This window comes from Pseudopodoces humilis, chromosome 1 (assembly GCF_049639895.1).
Source record: "Pseudopodoces humilis isolate 2021_Gansu_Grassland_sample_001 chromosome 1, ASM4963989v1, whole genome shotgun sequence".
NCBI lineage: Eukaryota > Metazoa > Chordata > Aves > Passeriformes > Paridae > Pseudopodoces > Pseudopodoces humilis.
The window spans coordinates 82,295,923-82,312,469 of record NC_142200.1 but is presented as its reverse complement, the minus strand read 5'-3'; the positions used below and the strand labels follow the sequence as shown (position 1 = coordinate 82,312,469).

General features: G+C 42.2%; 1 protein-coding gene across 3 annotated transcripts in view; it reads right to left on the bottom strand.

Moving 5' to 3' along the window:
• CDH20 (cadherin 20) overlaps nt 1-15,625 on the bottom strand; it is a 126,096-nt gene extending 110,471 nt beyond the window's left edge. For 2 of the 3 annotated variants that reach the window (XM_088053014.1, XM_005526472.2), the window contains exon 1: nt 15,330-15,625. The gene's annotated coding sequence lies outside the window, so the exon portion shown is untranslated. Of the gene's footprint in view, nt 1-6,407; nt 6,909-15,329 lie in introns of those variants that run through there. The other variant, XM_088053018.1, reaches the window with a different exon arrangement.
• Nucleotides 15,626-16,547: the final 922 nt, after the last annotated feature.

Genomic DNA, 16,547 nt, shown 5'->3' with positions numbered 1-16,547 from the left:
GAACACAGAAGAGAGGTTATCAATGTGTTTTGAAACATGTAAGTGGGCAAATGTGCTGTTAGAGATGCAAGGATGCTCAGGAAACATTTAAAAGCTATTGCACACCTTCAGGTTAGAACAGGAAAGAAGTACAAAAATGAAGGCACATGCCACTTTTCTAACCTTATGTCTTTGTCTTTCTACAGGCTGTGCAAAACAGTACTTCTACATTTCAGTTCTGTGGATGAGCTCAGGCTAAAAGCACATGTAAAAGCAAGCCCACTTTAGCGTAATCATCAAGTAAGACAGGGAAAGAGAAGGCTATGAAGGAAGACAGATATGTGGCAGAACTGCAGTCTAAGGATCTAATTGAAATCATCAGCAAATAAAAGAGCACTAACACATTAGTTCTATGAGTTCTCAGGAGATACAAATGAGAGGGCAGGACCTCTCACCCTGCAGTAGGAGACTGTCATTTTCACTTTCCTTAACTAAGGAATGTTTGGAATTTCCTGCTCCTCATCCCACTGGAAGGGCTTATCTCACTGGGAAAGGCTGATTCCCAAACACTCAAAGCCTTTTGCATTCATGAAGGAGATTGCTTTTTTGGGTTACTCATTCTGCCTTTCATGATATTTTTAATTGACATATTTCCCAAAATTCAGTATTATAGAATACTATCATTGGAAGGATTTAATTTAATAATGAAGATATTCTTCTGCATGAAGGACACTTTGGAACACAAGTTCAGATGACCAGGATTTCTCCAGTCTTGCATACACACACACACACACACACAGACACACACACACACACACAGAGTGATGGGTGCAACCTCACTGCAACCACGAAGGCTTGATTAGCTAAGACTCTTTGAGAGAAATGTAACAGTACCTGTCATTTTTCCTTTTACAAGAGATTTAAGATAGAATATTTACTATGATCATACGATTTTTATATCAGGTGGAAAACAAAAATTTCCATCTTGCAAGAAGTTATAGCATTTGGCATTTCTTCCAAATCAGATTAAGAAGCCCGAATAAGGCAATTTAGCTTTCCATAGAGTTCATAAAAATCAGTTTAAAAAGGCAAAAACTTTAACTTTTATGGTATGATATGGGTCATCTTGAAGTTTTAGAAATAAAATGTTTAGTGTTAAGGAGCAGGAGGAGTGTAGTGATCTTGGTCCTTCACTCCAACTTCACATGGCCACAACTGAGAGCTGATATTCTTGACCCACTTGTCTCCATCTACCTATGGATCCCTCTCCCCAAACAGAATTAGAACTCCACCAGACATGAGAATCTCATGGTGTGGTTGTTCTCAAGAGGCTTCACACCAATGCAGCATTTCATCCCAATTACAAAACGTATCTGCCAACTAGATTTTCCTGTGGAGCATCTTACTAAAAGGTCTATTTTCACTATGAACATTGAATTCAAATTTAATGAACAGAAAAATACTTAATTGGACACTTTAGTGATCAAACCTAGTAGTTTTTTTACAACTTGCATATTTGAATCCTTTGAGTGCGACTGTCAAGGCAGAATTTCAGGTAAGAAGACTAGTATTAAACTAGAATCTCAGTGTGACTTGTAAATAAGAAAGGACTTTAAAAGTATTTGAGATTAATCTTTCTTCATGGACTCAAGTTTTAAAAGTATGTCTTAAAAGCAACCCTTTTCATAATTCTTTTCATGGCGATATTGATTTTAAAAATTATTTTACTCCTGGAAATCAAGAAGCACACTGGAACACTTTTCTATAAAACTTTCAATAAGGTAGAGACCTCATTGGGAATCAGTGCAAGGTCTATCATGATGTATAGAATGACCAAGCCAGAGGATGGTGGGGTCATCTTTGTAACAGAACACTAAAAATAAATTCACTAGGGAAAAAAAAAAAAAAGGAGAAAAAAAAAAAAAAGAAAAAGAAAAAGTACAAGACCATTGAGCATGCAAAAAATCAAGTTTTTTGCTTACTACAAAGCAGACCCTCTTTGAGTGAGATGTATTCTCATTACATCAGCATAACCCCATTGAAACCAGTGAGCTTGCATTCTGGTATTAAAGAGCGGAGTAACAGACATGCCATATTGTAAAAGTTTTTTACGTCTTTCTTTGAATTAATGACATGGGTCATTGTCCCAGACACCAGTCTGTCCTTACATAGTAAATCCTGGATCTTTAAGATATATGGGTTGTAATTAGAACTAAAACATGGCCTATGGGGAAAGATCTTTCCCCACTTAAATCACATTGTTTTCATTGCTGTACTGGTGTAAATGGTATTTTTATGTATGTGTCCAGAAGAGAACTCAACTGCAATATTTCTTCTCTGCTGCTGAAATATTAGCATTAGAAAAGCAGTATTTTACAAAAGTCATATAAACACAGTGCTTCCAACACAATCAATTTTGTTGGAATTATTTTACACCATCCTTCATCCTTGAAATTATATCCCTTCCTTTGTGGAATGTTTGAAAACTTTAAAAATTCTGAACTTATTTGAAGTAAGATTCAACAGTACATTAACTGGTAAAAATCAAAGTACTTCTTTTTCTCCCAAAGACCAGAAGAATTAATTTTGTTACCACTAAAGAAGAACAGGCACCCAACTTTTGAACAGAAACTGACCTAATATTTCTGAAAACCCTGCATGCAATTAGCTTCTTGTAAGAGCCATCTTTCAAGCAATTTTTTTCTGCCTCTGAACTCCAAAAGCTGCTCGTGAGATCCAGCAAAATTAGGATATTAATAGAGAACCATTTATCAAGCTCGATGGGTTTGTTAGAGGCACACTTGTCTAGTTAACCAACACTGTCAGGATATCTTTTAAACGGACAATACTGTTAAGGGCCTCCTTATTATTTCTGCTCCAGGCTTTTCACAGGAATGTCCATCCAGCAATGGAAGCAATGCTGGTCTAGAAGTGGTGCTCAGACAGCAAAGGGTCTCCCCAGAAAGGGAGCCCTCCTTGGCGATGGGGTGGTGTGGCGGCCTCGCCCCAAGATGTTGAGATGCGCAAAGAGACTCCTGGTACAGGGGCTGTACGCCTGCACCCCTCAGTGCTTGTGGAGTCACTGGCGGGGTCCAGAGCAGAGGGCTGCTGGCCTCCTGATCCAAGGGACTGCAGCCCATTTCTCAGAAACTTTGGCCTAGGCTGAAAAGAGGAAAATGGCTGGTGAATTGGGATGGCAAATTTATGGTATGGGATTGGGAACCAGGGGCTGATTCCAGTGTTTGGTTTTCCTCTTGCCTTTCTCCTTGATGGCCCACACCATTCTCTGGGCTTGTTTTAGCTTCACTCTGCCTTGTGTTCAACAACATTTTGGTTTTCTCTTCAAGCAAAAAAAGCAATTTTTTTTTCCCACCATAAACATATGAACTTTCACCTTTTCCAGGAAAGATTGCTCAGATCAGGGCTCCTTCGTGTCACTTTGAGACACAAATCACAGTCTTGACCTCTTCATTACTAAGTGTGATTGCTCTGACTGGTCTTTTGTCTGAGCATTTTCTAAAGGCTTTGGTTTCCCTCTAAAACATGAAGATTTTGAAATCTAAGCTTTGACAAAACAGAACTGTGATCTCTCAGCTCTGGTATTTGGACTGCAAGCCCTTGGAAGGAGCAGTATGCCCCATGTGTTTGTACTGGAGGGGGGTTTGAATATTACCTAGCACCTGCAGGCACCTCTAAACCATAGATTATAACTAATAATAGAAGTTTTACCTTTGTCTGGTGATTCAGTCTCAGAAAACTAAACCTGATGTATTTCCTCAAGCACTCAGATCCACTGTGTGGACGAAAGCTACGAAATCCCTGTTGTATAAGCAGACTCAAAGCTAAACTGAAACACTGCTCTTATCTAGGTATATAATCTCATCAGATTGTGAACATTTGGCTTTGGCAATGGAGTGTCCAACAGTGGCAGAAGTTGTGCTAAGGCTGGACACTTATCCCTCCCCATCTCTGCCTCCTTTTTCACCCAGACTCACTTGGCTGTGCTGGCAGCACTCATTTACTGGCACCAGTACTGCACAAGTTTAGGATAAAGGAGCACCATTTTCTGCAGTCCTATTCCTTAAACATTTATTGTCACATCTGTGATTTTTTCTGGTTCCAGGGTTTTATATAAGGCAGGAGCATTGAGGTTATCTGATCAACTGTTGTTGACAATACCCCACACATGGCAGAGGACAAGAGGATAAAACACTGTAAACATTGTGAATGCTGTGTCTTCCCCCTTTCCCTTTTTATTTCCTATAAACATCACTGGAGAAGAATGTACTGCAAAGTCATAAATAAAGTATACTTGTCAGAAGCGATGATCTTAAAATATTCTAACGGTTTGTTTGTGTTCTCTCCATAAATTGTTTATTGGTCAGTATGGACAGAATTTGCAAATGCACCCTCCTTTGCAGTTCACTGATATTATCTCCATTCTAAATACTTTCATCTAGTATTAAGCTTAAAAAAAACCCCCACTTTCTACCCTTTTTTCATTGATGAGAAATTTTCTAATGCTGAACATTCAATTATGCAGCATTATGTTACCATGCGTTTCTTATCCTTAAGAAAATGGTGACCATTAAAGGACTGTATGATTTTTAAAGTTATTATCAGAGGTAGGGTAATGTAGTTGGGGTGATGCTTTTTGAGTGGTCTCCATCTACACAGTAAAGCAAATATAAATAGAAAAATGTCTGTACAAAATAAGTTTCTAATTTGTTTTTTTACTTCCCTGTGTCATGTGAAGGTTCTTCAAGTAACAGGCCAACACTGTGAAATGGTACCCTGGTGAGAAAATTATTACAGAAAGTTTATCAGGGCAGTGTCTGAATAGCCCTTGAACATACAGGACAGGAAAGATCTCTTTAGCCTGAGATGATGCCAACCTTTAACACAGAAAACAGACATTCATCTAACTCTCCTGGAGCCCTGCAGAGCAGGGTGGTCTTCCAGTAAAACAATCATCCTGCATAGGGTGATATTTTAAATCAGAAATTAAGTGGTTCAGTTCTCTCTAGATAGTTCCTAAAGAGGTAAAAAAATACCAGTAGTCTTAAAAATGCTTTTAAATGCATGTAATGGTTTATAGATTGGCTATTTACAGCTAGTAAGTCAAATCTGTTATGACATTTGGTAATTGCCTCTTCAATAAATAACTTGATAAGTTCCCAGAGAAAAGAAGGCAATTTATCTCAAAATAAAAACAGTTTTGGTCCACCAACTCTTTGAGGACAATTTGGTAGGTAACTGTAACTACATGGGGAATTTGGATGCTCTGCAATCATTAAAAATAATGGGAACTTAAGTGTCCAGATCCTACAGCAGTTTCAAAACTCTTATCCATGCTCTCCTGGGACAGCTACCTTTTGCCCACTGCAAAGGTATTAACACTTAAACACTCAGAAAAGAAAAGGAACAAACTGCATAAAATCCCAGTGTCAGATGGTTATCCATGAACATTTTACTGATGTTTTACTAAATTGACACAATGAAGAAGAAAACAGAACACCTTAGAATTTATTTTTGGTATTGTAACTATTGACATTTCAATGAAACAAGGACTTGATAGCCAAAGGGCTCATTGGCAACAGGATTAAAGTGACAACAAATTTTAATGAGAATGCTTTTTTTGAGGCTAGGAATTTGTAAAAATTTAACACCTACCTGTCACACAAGCATATATGTTTGTTCTGCATAAACACCTGTACAGCCCAGTAGGGGATTACAGGGGTAATGCAATGGAGCTCTTTCTCCCAAGGGTGAGAAACAAATGAGGTGGAGATAGCAAACAGTAGTAGGGATAAGTTATTAGCTATACTGGGTATCACTGCTGTTAGTGATTCATTGCCTCACTAAGAGTCGCCTATTTAGCAGGCTGTAATACAAATGAGCCTTTAATGGGAGCCCCTTCTCTTTCGAAGAGCAGCAGGACAGAAAAGGAGGGCACTTGAGGAGCTGCACGGGCCAAACAGGCAAGGAAAACAGACAGGCAGAGACTGACAGCTCAGCGTTGAGCTGCTCTCTTTTCCTTCTCTCCTTTTCTTCCATTATCACTTCTACACATTTGAATTTAGCATCCAGTTCCTTTGTCCTCCATGCTGAGATGTACCCTGGGCAGGGGACAGCAGGAACCCGCCTGGAAGAGTGGATCCTCAACCACAGTGTATTTAACACAGTGCCTTTAGCAGCACCACTGAACTCGCCCTCATGAGGATTCACCAAGTCTATACCCCACTAAAAATGGTTCAGACCAATATCTCTATACAATGGTTACATTTTGTATGTAAGCCTAATATCTACAACACATTGCTGACAGATGCTTTTTCTTGGCATATTGATGACCTACAACCTGAAACCACCTGCAAATCTAGGAATATGACTTTTTTACCACCCCCCCTCCTCAAATATTCTTTACTCACCCCAGAGACTTCTTGTGGGATCCAGATGCTGTTATTCCAATCTCTATCCGTTACCACAAACTCCTCTGCTTTCTGCCATGCTTGTTTACTATCCTATGGAACAGTTATTTGCCTTCTTTTTGTATTAGTCTCTTTCCAAGCCAGAGCCAAATTCTATACTTGCCACCTATCAGATCTGTCCTTTTTTGTCTCTGTTACTCTGTGAAGACATTTGTCATTTCTTTCTGTCTGCCTCACTATACAAATCCTGTTTTCTTGCCCTCCTGCAGCTTCTTTCTCTGTTCAGTCTCCTCAAGGTTTTGTTGCTATTATCATCATTTTCTCTCAGCATGCTCTCTGTCCTCTTGAAGGCTGGTTTGACAGATCCTCTCTTGTCATCTGCTTGAAGGCTGATTTCAGCTCTTCCTTGCAGCACTGTGCCTATGTGCCTCCTCCGCTACAAGTGTTCAATGTGGAGCTCGTGCTACCAGAGCTGCTCCTCCTGGCCCTTCCTCCTGAGGAGCGTCTCCAAGACAGAAGGTGTACCGGGCTGTGGGCCACAGAGCCGGTCTGATAACGTCAATAGTTGACTGCTGCCTTTCCAGCAGGCCTGGCAGCCCTTCCCCTTGTCATTATCAAGAATGTGTACTAGTCTTTTGACAGGATCTCCTCTGGGTGTCCGTGGGGTGCCCAGAAAAGATGGCGTTTGACCTTGCTATTAGAATAAATTTACCAGCTTGTGCTCACTCCTGATGCATTCTTTGCATGGAGACTGTCCATTTCCACATCACTTTCTGAAGTGGACAGAGCAGCAGCCCCTCTCAGGAGGTACAGTAGTTGTTTGCTGCATGCAGCCCTCCTCTGACATTGAAAGAAACTGTCCAGTTCAAACACAAAGGCACCACTGACACACAGTCTTCCCTTTCTGGGAAAGCATTTTTCTGTCCTTCATAGGTCCTTCATGAGGCCTGCAGATTTCCTCTTTATTTCTCCACTCTCTTCTGTAAAAACGTATTTTTGCTCTGAAGCCTTAATATATTACACCTGCAGGTCAAGTAATACATAATATTTACTTTAATGGTTAATGTCCTCCAGATTATGCATGGATTGGAGGATGCTTGGGGCAAAACTTTATTTGAAGGGAAATACTTCTTTTCATTAAGGAAGCTCCCCTTTCAGAAGTCAGTCTTCTAGTTCACACAGAGAGTCACCATAACTTCACCTCTTAAAGCCTGTCTCTCCTCTTCAAAAATATCTTAAAATTAAAAAAATAGACTAATTTCAGCAATGGGCTAGGCACATAGAAGGCACTCTGTAATCTAGTGAAGTACCTATATTATTCTTAAGAGATTTGCCAACTAGCGATCTACTACTGCTATTTTAATTTATGTTTCACTGTGATTGCAATTCTAAATTAAACTCATACAGGCAAGAAAATTTATAGTTAAGCCTTTCTGTCAATCCTTACCTTTCTTTGCAGTAACAAAGTGACATATTGCAAGGGCTCTCGACTATGTCTCACAATACCTAGGCATGTAAAAAAAGTTAAGTACTGTATTGGATTTGAGTGACAAGGTTTTGGTAGCTGTGGGGCTACAGGGGTGTTTCTGTGAGAGCTGCCAGAAGCTTCCCCCATGTCCACTACAGCCAATGCCCACTGGCTCCAGGATGGACCCACTGCTGCCCAAGGCTGAGCCCATCAGCAACGGTGGCACCACCTCTGGGATAATTTATTTAATAAGGGGAGAAAAAACCCTTGTGCAACAGCAACCTGAGAGGAGAGTGGGAATGTGTGAGAGAAACAGCCCTGCAGACACCAAGGTCTGTGAAGAAGGAAGGGCAGGAGGTGCTCCAGGCACTGGAGCAGAGATTCCCCTCCAGCCCTGGGTGAAGACTGCGGTGAGGCAGCCCCTGGACCCCACATCAGAACAGATGGATGCCCAAAGGTGGCTGTGTCCCCCATGGGAAGCCCATGCTGTAGCAAGCTCCTGGCAGGACCTGTGGATGTATGTGGAGAGCCCACAGTGAAGGTAACCTATGCTGGCAGAATTTGTGATCAATCCTGCAGGGAATCCACCCTGGAGCACTTCATGAAGGACTGCAGCCCATGGGAAGAACTCTCGCTGGAGGAGTTTATGGAGAACTGAGTCCTGTGAGAGGGACTCCATGCTGGAGCAGGGGAAGAATGTGAGGAGTCCTTCCCATGAGGAAGGAGAAGCAGTGACAATGTATGATGAACTGACTTTAGCCCCAATTCCCTGTCCCCCTGTTCCACAGGGAGGCAGAGAAATTGGGAATGAAGTTGAGTCTGGGGAGAAGAGCTGTATAATGAATTAAACTGATTTCCTCAAGTTGAGTCTGTTTTACTGGTAACAGTAATTGGTGAGGGATATCCCCTGTCCTCAACTTGACCTTTATACTCATCGCATTTTTTTCTCCCCTGTTCAGCTGAAAGAAGGGATAGAGTGGCTTTGGTGGGCACTGGGGTCCAGCTGGGGTCAACATACTCCAATTACACAGATGCATATTTTACCTTTGATTTGCTAAAAGGAATAATGTAGAAGAACTCAGCCATGGCATGCTCTCTTTCTGAAAACTCTTAGCACCTCTTGGGCTATGCTGATGGGCTTTGCATAGCTCACCAGGGCAGACCCTACACCTTTTGGTGAGTGCTTGCTCCATTTGGCATCTGTGCAGAAGCAGGAAGGGCATCAGTCCTTCTGATAAAAGTAAAATAATTTACAGAAAGGCCTTACTGAGAGGCAAATCCACATGTTTTTCCCAGGGGCCCCATGGCAGCCCTAGCCAGCTCTATTTCTTTCCTCTTTGGTGAGGACATGAACTAATGGCATGGGCACATTGAGCATCCCAATGCTGTCACTGCTAGAAAAAACAGAAGATGACACAGATGGCAAAAAGGAGAAAACCAAGAGGGAAATTCAGAAGGCAGCCCTATTACCCAAATAACTTTGTGTTTCACTGGTTCCAGCTTAAGCTTGGACTAAGCTTGGACTGGTTGTGGTTTGGGGTATCAACCCCTGAATGCTCAGGTTTTTGAAGAGCTGTTACAAAGATCATCAAAGTCAAACACTTTTAACATACAGAATGCATTTAGTAGTGTACCTTGAATTTATTTCTTAGCATATGAATTATACTTACACTTTTCAAAGCAAAATAAGTAGTTTAAAAATTGGAACTGCCTGTGACTGCATGAAATGCTCCTCTCATCCATTCATTCTATAAATGAGGACCCGAGTCAACTCCTTCACAACAGTTACGGTTTCTCAAGTCTGCAAACACTTTTCAGATGTGGGATCTATCTTTTGGAATGCCATCAAGACATGCTTGCTAGTGTTGTAGCTGGTGAATTTTAAGTGTTTAGCTTTCAGATGAAATGTATGTAACTATGTTAAAAATGCCTCTGAAAAAAGTAGGTCTTATACATGCGTTGCTGTCAGTTTTCACAGTTCTATCCTTTTTTAATTACCCAAGGCATTCTGATTACAGAGCTACAAAGTAATCTATTTAAAGCTGGGTTTTACAGTGATCTAATGGGCACAAAAACCATATGGAATTAGAAAACATTTACTTCTCTTCCCCTTCTTATATTGCCAAATATGTTTAAATCAAACTTGTTTTAAAAACAAATATTCCCAGGGTAAGGACTTTCATATCAACTTCTGGTTGTTTCTGTTGAATTAGAAACCTCTGGCAATTTTTTTCCTACTGAAATGTAAATGATGACATATCGTTAACTAGCAGCATTACACCACTAAAATACTAGGATGTGTCTTGCTTGCCTCAAACTTCCCTTTCCTTAAGTGCAATGCCTTAGAGGCAGCAGTGTTTAAATGGTACAAAGTACTCTACTAGCACCAGCCTGAATCTTTATTTAGGAGAACAAGCTTCACATTCTTCCCTGCTCGCACAGTATATGGGCATGTTCGGCTCCTCCATAAAACACACTCATACACTATTACTGTCTAACCCAAGGTACAGCACTGACATGACAGATTCATGTTCCCAGCTGTGACATAAGGGCTCTTTGGCAATACCACAGTGAAAGCCCTATTAAGAAAACATGTGCCGGACAGTGCATCTGATGCAGTTAAATGCTATAAAAGATTTTCCAGGTGTTAATGAGTTGCACGAGTAGAATGAAAATGAGGGGGATCCGTGTGCTTGGAAATTCTCAAGGAGGGGGACTCAGGCTCTCAGAGAGACGGACAAACAGCGCTTTATGAGCACCGCTGGCCACGCTCTGCACCTGACCACGCGAGGTGATGAGCGACCCCGACTATTCACTGGGGGAACTGTTCATTGAGGATTGTTTGCATGGGAAAAGACAGACTTTCATGTCTTCCTGCAGTTTACTACATCCTTTTTACTTTGCCCTATTTGGAGAAAAAGCACTAGTTATCTTCCTCCTTTTAAACTATTTTTTCCTTTTTGTTCTAAAGAGAAGGAAATCATTATGCTTGTTGCTTTTTGGTTTTAGTTTTATGAGGGATTCAGCTTGACCCAGTATAGATAAGAAATTGTCATTTAGTCCACGTTAAAATATCACTACTTAGAGTTTATGTTTTAAAGGACAGACATACACTCTGTTGCACACTTTGAAACAGCAGTGGTTGAACTTTTTCAAGGCAGTGTTGAGGCCTAATATACATTCCTTTAAGATATGCATAAAATCCTATCTATGGGCTTCCCTGAGAATTTCAACCACTGATACTTCAGAGTATGTGCATATGTTATTTTGCACAGCAGCTACCTACAGGAGAATTGTTTATTCATATAATCCGTTGACTTGATAAAAGATTGTTTCATTTCTTTAGTATGTGTGAATTTTATGGTTACTCTGCTTGAGGAGATAAGTTTTGTTTCATCTACATATGACAGGTACAGTGAGGGAAGGCTGCAATGCAGATTTTTCCATGCTGTTCTGACCACAATCTCAGGCTTAATCCTGGCATACAACTGTATCTAGGAAAAAAAAAAAAAAAAAAGATAATTTTGTCACCATGCTAATTTCAGCCTGATTTTCTGAAAAGGGGAAACTCCCAGGAATATGAGAACCAATGGAGTATCTCCTCTCAGAAGTTATTTTAGAACCACCCCATTTTATTTCCCACAGAAAAGTCAGTATTATTTTATCTTTCATTTCCAATCTAATACCACAAGTTGTCTACCCGCTCTTCCCTCGCCCTGTCTGAGTTACTTAAATTAACTTGGAGCACTAAATTTTCTTAAAGGTGTAAGACTAGGTGGAGAGAATAAGCAAACCAGTGTAATAACACATTGACACAGATTCTTGAAATTAATTTCTTAAGGGTTAAATTCCTCTGGCTTGCCAGGTGTTCTGTGCAAATGTTGCATTCATACAATGTAGTGTCTGACCATTTAACCATATGTCAAACAATCTTTGCCATGACAACCAGATGTAGACATTGCCATGGAATGAAATTATCATTTTATTAATTACCCTTTAATTAGTTGATACAGGAGAGAACATGCAGTAATTTAGTCATAATTGGCCTGACTGAGACTCAATACTTAAAGGGATGGAATCTGTTTGTGAGACTACTTGTTATGAATAACAATTATGTCTGTGACAATGCAATTTTATTATGAAGATGTACTATGCATTTCAAACAGTATAAATTAGTATTAAGGATAGGTATAAGATAGTATCCAGGATTCTAGCTACAGTTTGATGGAAAATATTTTCCTTGAATACAAGTGTGTAATCCTCTGTGTATTTTGCTACACGCTATAACAATGCAAGAAAGACCCCTTACCAAACTCACTGTGATGAGCAAAGTGTGTTCTCAATGCATTTTATTATAGAAATGAGGAGCCACTTGCACTTCAGACTCTTCTCAAAATATTTTTATCAATCTTCAAATTACTCTAGACTTTAACATGGTATTTGTGCAGGGGATACACCATGCCAATTTTTTGAAACACTTTTTGACAAAACATTGTAATCAGAAACTTGAGCAGAGTCTCTTATATGGTCACTTGTCACCACACTTTTTGAATTTTTGTAAAACGTGGAATATCCCTAGATTTCTTGGACTACATAGGTGCAAATAAAGTTAGCAGCATCCCCTTCTAGACTGTAACAAGAAGACATTCTTTCTGCACAGATTGCTGTTAAATCAGGGATAGTCTCCATAGACTGAGTATTGAGTATCACTGCAGTAGGACAGAACACATTCACCAGCTCAGTAAAAATCCTTGTAAAGTGGATCTTAACATTGGCCCTTACATACCCAGTTGTTAAGAGATGTTTTTGCCATTCTGGAGCTATCATTCTGTCCTTGCTCCTCTAAACTCTATAACCTGAGAGAAGACTGCAGTGTTTTATATTAGTTTTGTACTCTTAGATGGACAACATGCCTCATGTTTTTGCCTCTTGTCTTTCCACAAAAATCTCTGAAAGTGCAGGTCAAAACCCTCAACAAACACAGCTTCAACAAAATCTAACAAACTCTTTTACTTTTCAGAGCTGAATGAGAGCTTCCTCCTGTTTTTTCTCATGATGGGTAGCTCCTAGTTTTCTGCATGTGCAGCAACAGAAATTATACTTAACTGAATTACTTTTAAAACCTTGCCCAATTACAGCATGTTTATTTATTCCTTTATGATGGATGTGCAGGCTGTATCGATGTCTCCAAGCAAAATGAGTCTTTCGTGTAACTGTTGTAAGGTCAAGGAAGTTATACAAATTATAAACCTGTTTCCTTTACAATTAGACTTTGAGAAATCCTTCCACCTTGCTTAAATGACTATGGACTGCTTTTGAAGTTGGTTTTTCTTTTTTGTTTTAAACACAACATCCTTCCATCCTTTCTGGTGGTTAATTCACTATTATGCTTCTTTAGCACAAATGTGTGTATATACATATATATGGAAAAATATGCTATGCAGGAAAGCAAAACACCTTTTGCCTAGGGTGCCATCTTCCAGTTAATATCAATAAGTAATATTCTGTTGCTTATAAGTGCATCTTACTCAACAACTTATCACCACCTCCAGTACAAACACTCGCAGGTCGTATCTTCCTGCTGTGTCACAGGGAATAGCTAACACAGTGTAACAAGAGATCATTTCATTAGATTACCATGAAAGAATCACCTCTGCAAGGAACTTGAGCTGAGCAGGGACACAATCACAGTGTTAAAAACTCAAAACAGTTTACCATTAAAGCCTTGTGTGACTGCTTGAGAAATGTCTTAGAGCAGCACAAAAGCTGGCACCATTAGCTTTCATCCCTGCTGAGTTGGCAATAAAGTGCACACATAAGTAAAATGCATTAATTGGTATTAGTCAATGTAGTTAAAATGTTCATTCTCCAGGCAACTTCAGATATCATTTCCATAAAATAGGATTTCTTTAAGTCTCATAATTTGATTTTGTCCAGCCCAAAATGATATTGACACTGTGGCAGCAAAAGCACAATTACACCCCAGCTTTACAAAGGTGCTCTATCTAAATAGACTGAGACCCACGTGCTCCCAGTCTCTCTCTCTCTCCCTCTCTCTCTCTCTCTCTCTCTCTCACACACACACACACACACACACACAGAGACAAAAAAACAACCCACATAAAAAAAAAACCTGCGGAAGAGGAAAAAGTGATGCATTTTCCTATCATTTTCCTATTTCTATTTTTCTTCTCTTTCCCCCGTATTTTTCCTACTGTGCACTACTGATTACTGCACTTTAAGATCAGAATGAACAATTAACTGCCTAATTATTCCGGTCACACCAAGCCACAATGAAATCTTTATTCAGTGTTTACAGCAATCTTTGGCAGAGGCTGTCTTGCTGTTTTTAAACCAAGAAGAACTGCTCCCTTTGGCTCCCTTCAGCATCAGCTGCCTGGGTTTCGGAGCTGGATGCCAATAATCAGCCTCCTTTTTCTCTTCCAAAGTGGCTATTTTTTTTTTTTTTTTTAAAGGGTGAAAAGACCTATTCTCATCAACTCCCCATATATTCTGCCTGATTTATGTCCCAGCCACTGGGTCTCTTCCTTCCGTATCTTTTACCATTTGTGTCCCCCCCGCACCCCCTTCCGCGCCGCTCCCGCAGCGCCCGCCGAGACCCGGAGCCCTCGGACACCCCCAGAGCTCCCGGACACCCCCAGAGCTCCCGGACACCCCCGGAGCCCTCGGACACCCCCGGAGCCCTCGGACACCCCCGGAGCCCTCGGACACCCCCGGACAGGGGGACGCTTCTTCCTCGGGAGCCCCGGCGTGGTGGCGGGAGGCGGGGGGGAGGGGGGGTGGATAATTTCTAGCTCCGTCTGTACAGCATCCACACACATCCACACACGCACACCTTCTCCCATAGTTTTTTCTCGTACTGCCGAAAACCCGGAGGAGGCTCCCGGCCCCGGGAAAGTTGGAGGGAGGCGCTCCATGCCCCGGGCGGCTCTTTCTGCCCCGTCTGTGTGACCTGCTCCCCTGTCCCGCTGGGCAGCCGCGCCGCCGGGACGCTCCGAGCCCCGCCCCGCCCTGCGCTGCCCGGCTCTGCCCGGTCCTGCCGCCGCGGCGGAGCGGGGGAAGCTTGTCCCAGCCAAACTCCAGAGAGACCCGCTGTGGGCTCGCTCATCTCCCCACCGCCTCCTCCTCGCCGTATAACTGCGGCTGGACAGCCAGGGGGTGGGGGAAAGAAGTAAAAAAAAAAGAAATAATAATAATAGGAGGAAGAACTAAGATTAAGAGTATACTAAAGCCCTAAGGAGAAAAAGGGAGAAAAAGTAAAGGAGAAGAGAGGGAAAAAAAAAAAAAAAAAAAAAAAAGGAAAGGGGAATAAGAAGAAAGAAATAATGGAAACAAAAAGAAAGAAAAATGAGAAAAGAAAAAGGAGAGGGAGAAAGAGGGGGGAAAGGAAAAAAAAGCAGAAGAAAAAGTCCGCGAAGGAGAGGTCGGGTTACCTTGCAGTGTGGAGGAGCTCCCGACTGCCTTCCTGGCGACGGGACTTCTCTCCTCGGCCGGGTGCGCCCCTCACATCCCCGCGCCCCCCGTTCCGCTGCCGCGGAGGGAGCTGCGGCTCGCTCCTGTCTCCGGCTGCGGAGAGAGGCTCGGGCTGGGGGCGCCGCACGGCCGCGGGCGGAGGAGGAGGAGGAGGAGGAGGCGGAGGAGGAGGAAGGAGCCCCGCGGCCGCCACGCTCCCCAGAGCTGCCCGCGGGAAGTGGCCCTGGCTCGGCTGCCCGCGGATGTCGCGGCGGGTCTAAAGCTGCCGCGGGGACCTGCGGGAGGCGATTGGTGCCGGGGAGCTGCGCCCTCCTGCGCCGCCCCCCGCCCTCCTTCCCGGGGAACCCCCCGCCCCAGCAGCCTCCCGGCTACGGGAGAGCAACCCCGGGTGTCCCCTCCGCAGGGCTGGTTACATCTCGGGAGGATTCCAAAACGCACCGCATTGGCTGCGAGAGGATGGGCTGCTGAGGTGGACCAAAAGTCACACCGGAGAAGCGAAGCGGTCCTTTATTTAACTAAAAGGGTACGAAGATGAAAGCTGAATTTCTTTGGAAGGTTCGATTTTAGTTAATGAACATGCTGAGACTAATGTCAGAGTTACTTTTATGAGGGCAAACAGTAGAGCTTCCTGGAGGGTTTGTGTAAGACTTTGGAAAAACAATCAAATAATAAAGGGGCTTTACATCCACGTTTAAAGCTCATTTTAGTGTTCATAAAAGCTGCCAGGCTTGCTGAAATACTCCCCATCCACAGAACAACAGCTGCAAAAGCAGCGGCAGGACAAGGCATCCTTTCTGCCAACTAATTTGTCTCAATCTTGACCTGAAGCAATCAGGAGGGCAGGTACTTCTTATTCACCATTCCCGTGCTAGCCTTCATCTTTCTGCACAGAATGGGAAGGCAGCAAACTTGCACCAACTTTGATGATGTGTATGTGTGAGAAAGAGCGGGAAACTTGTCCACTTGGGTATGAGGAGGTTATTACACATCTAATAGCTCCCTGTAGTAATAACTCCTTTTTGCTGCCAGCACACAGCCCATTCCCTGTCTCAGTTAAATTGGCAAATCTCTAGCAACTCCACTAAGCAGAGCTGTGCCCCATCAGTCTGTGGCCAAGCCGGCGAGTGGCAGTAGGAGACTCTAAATCTCATTATCGATTGCCTGGGACGCTGCCAGTC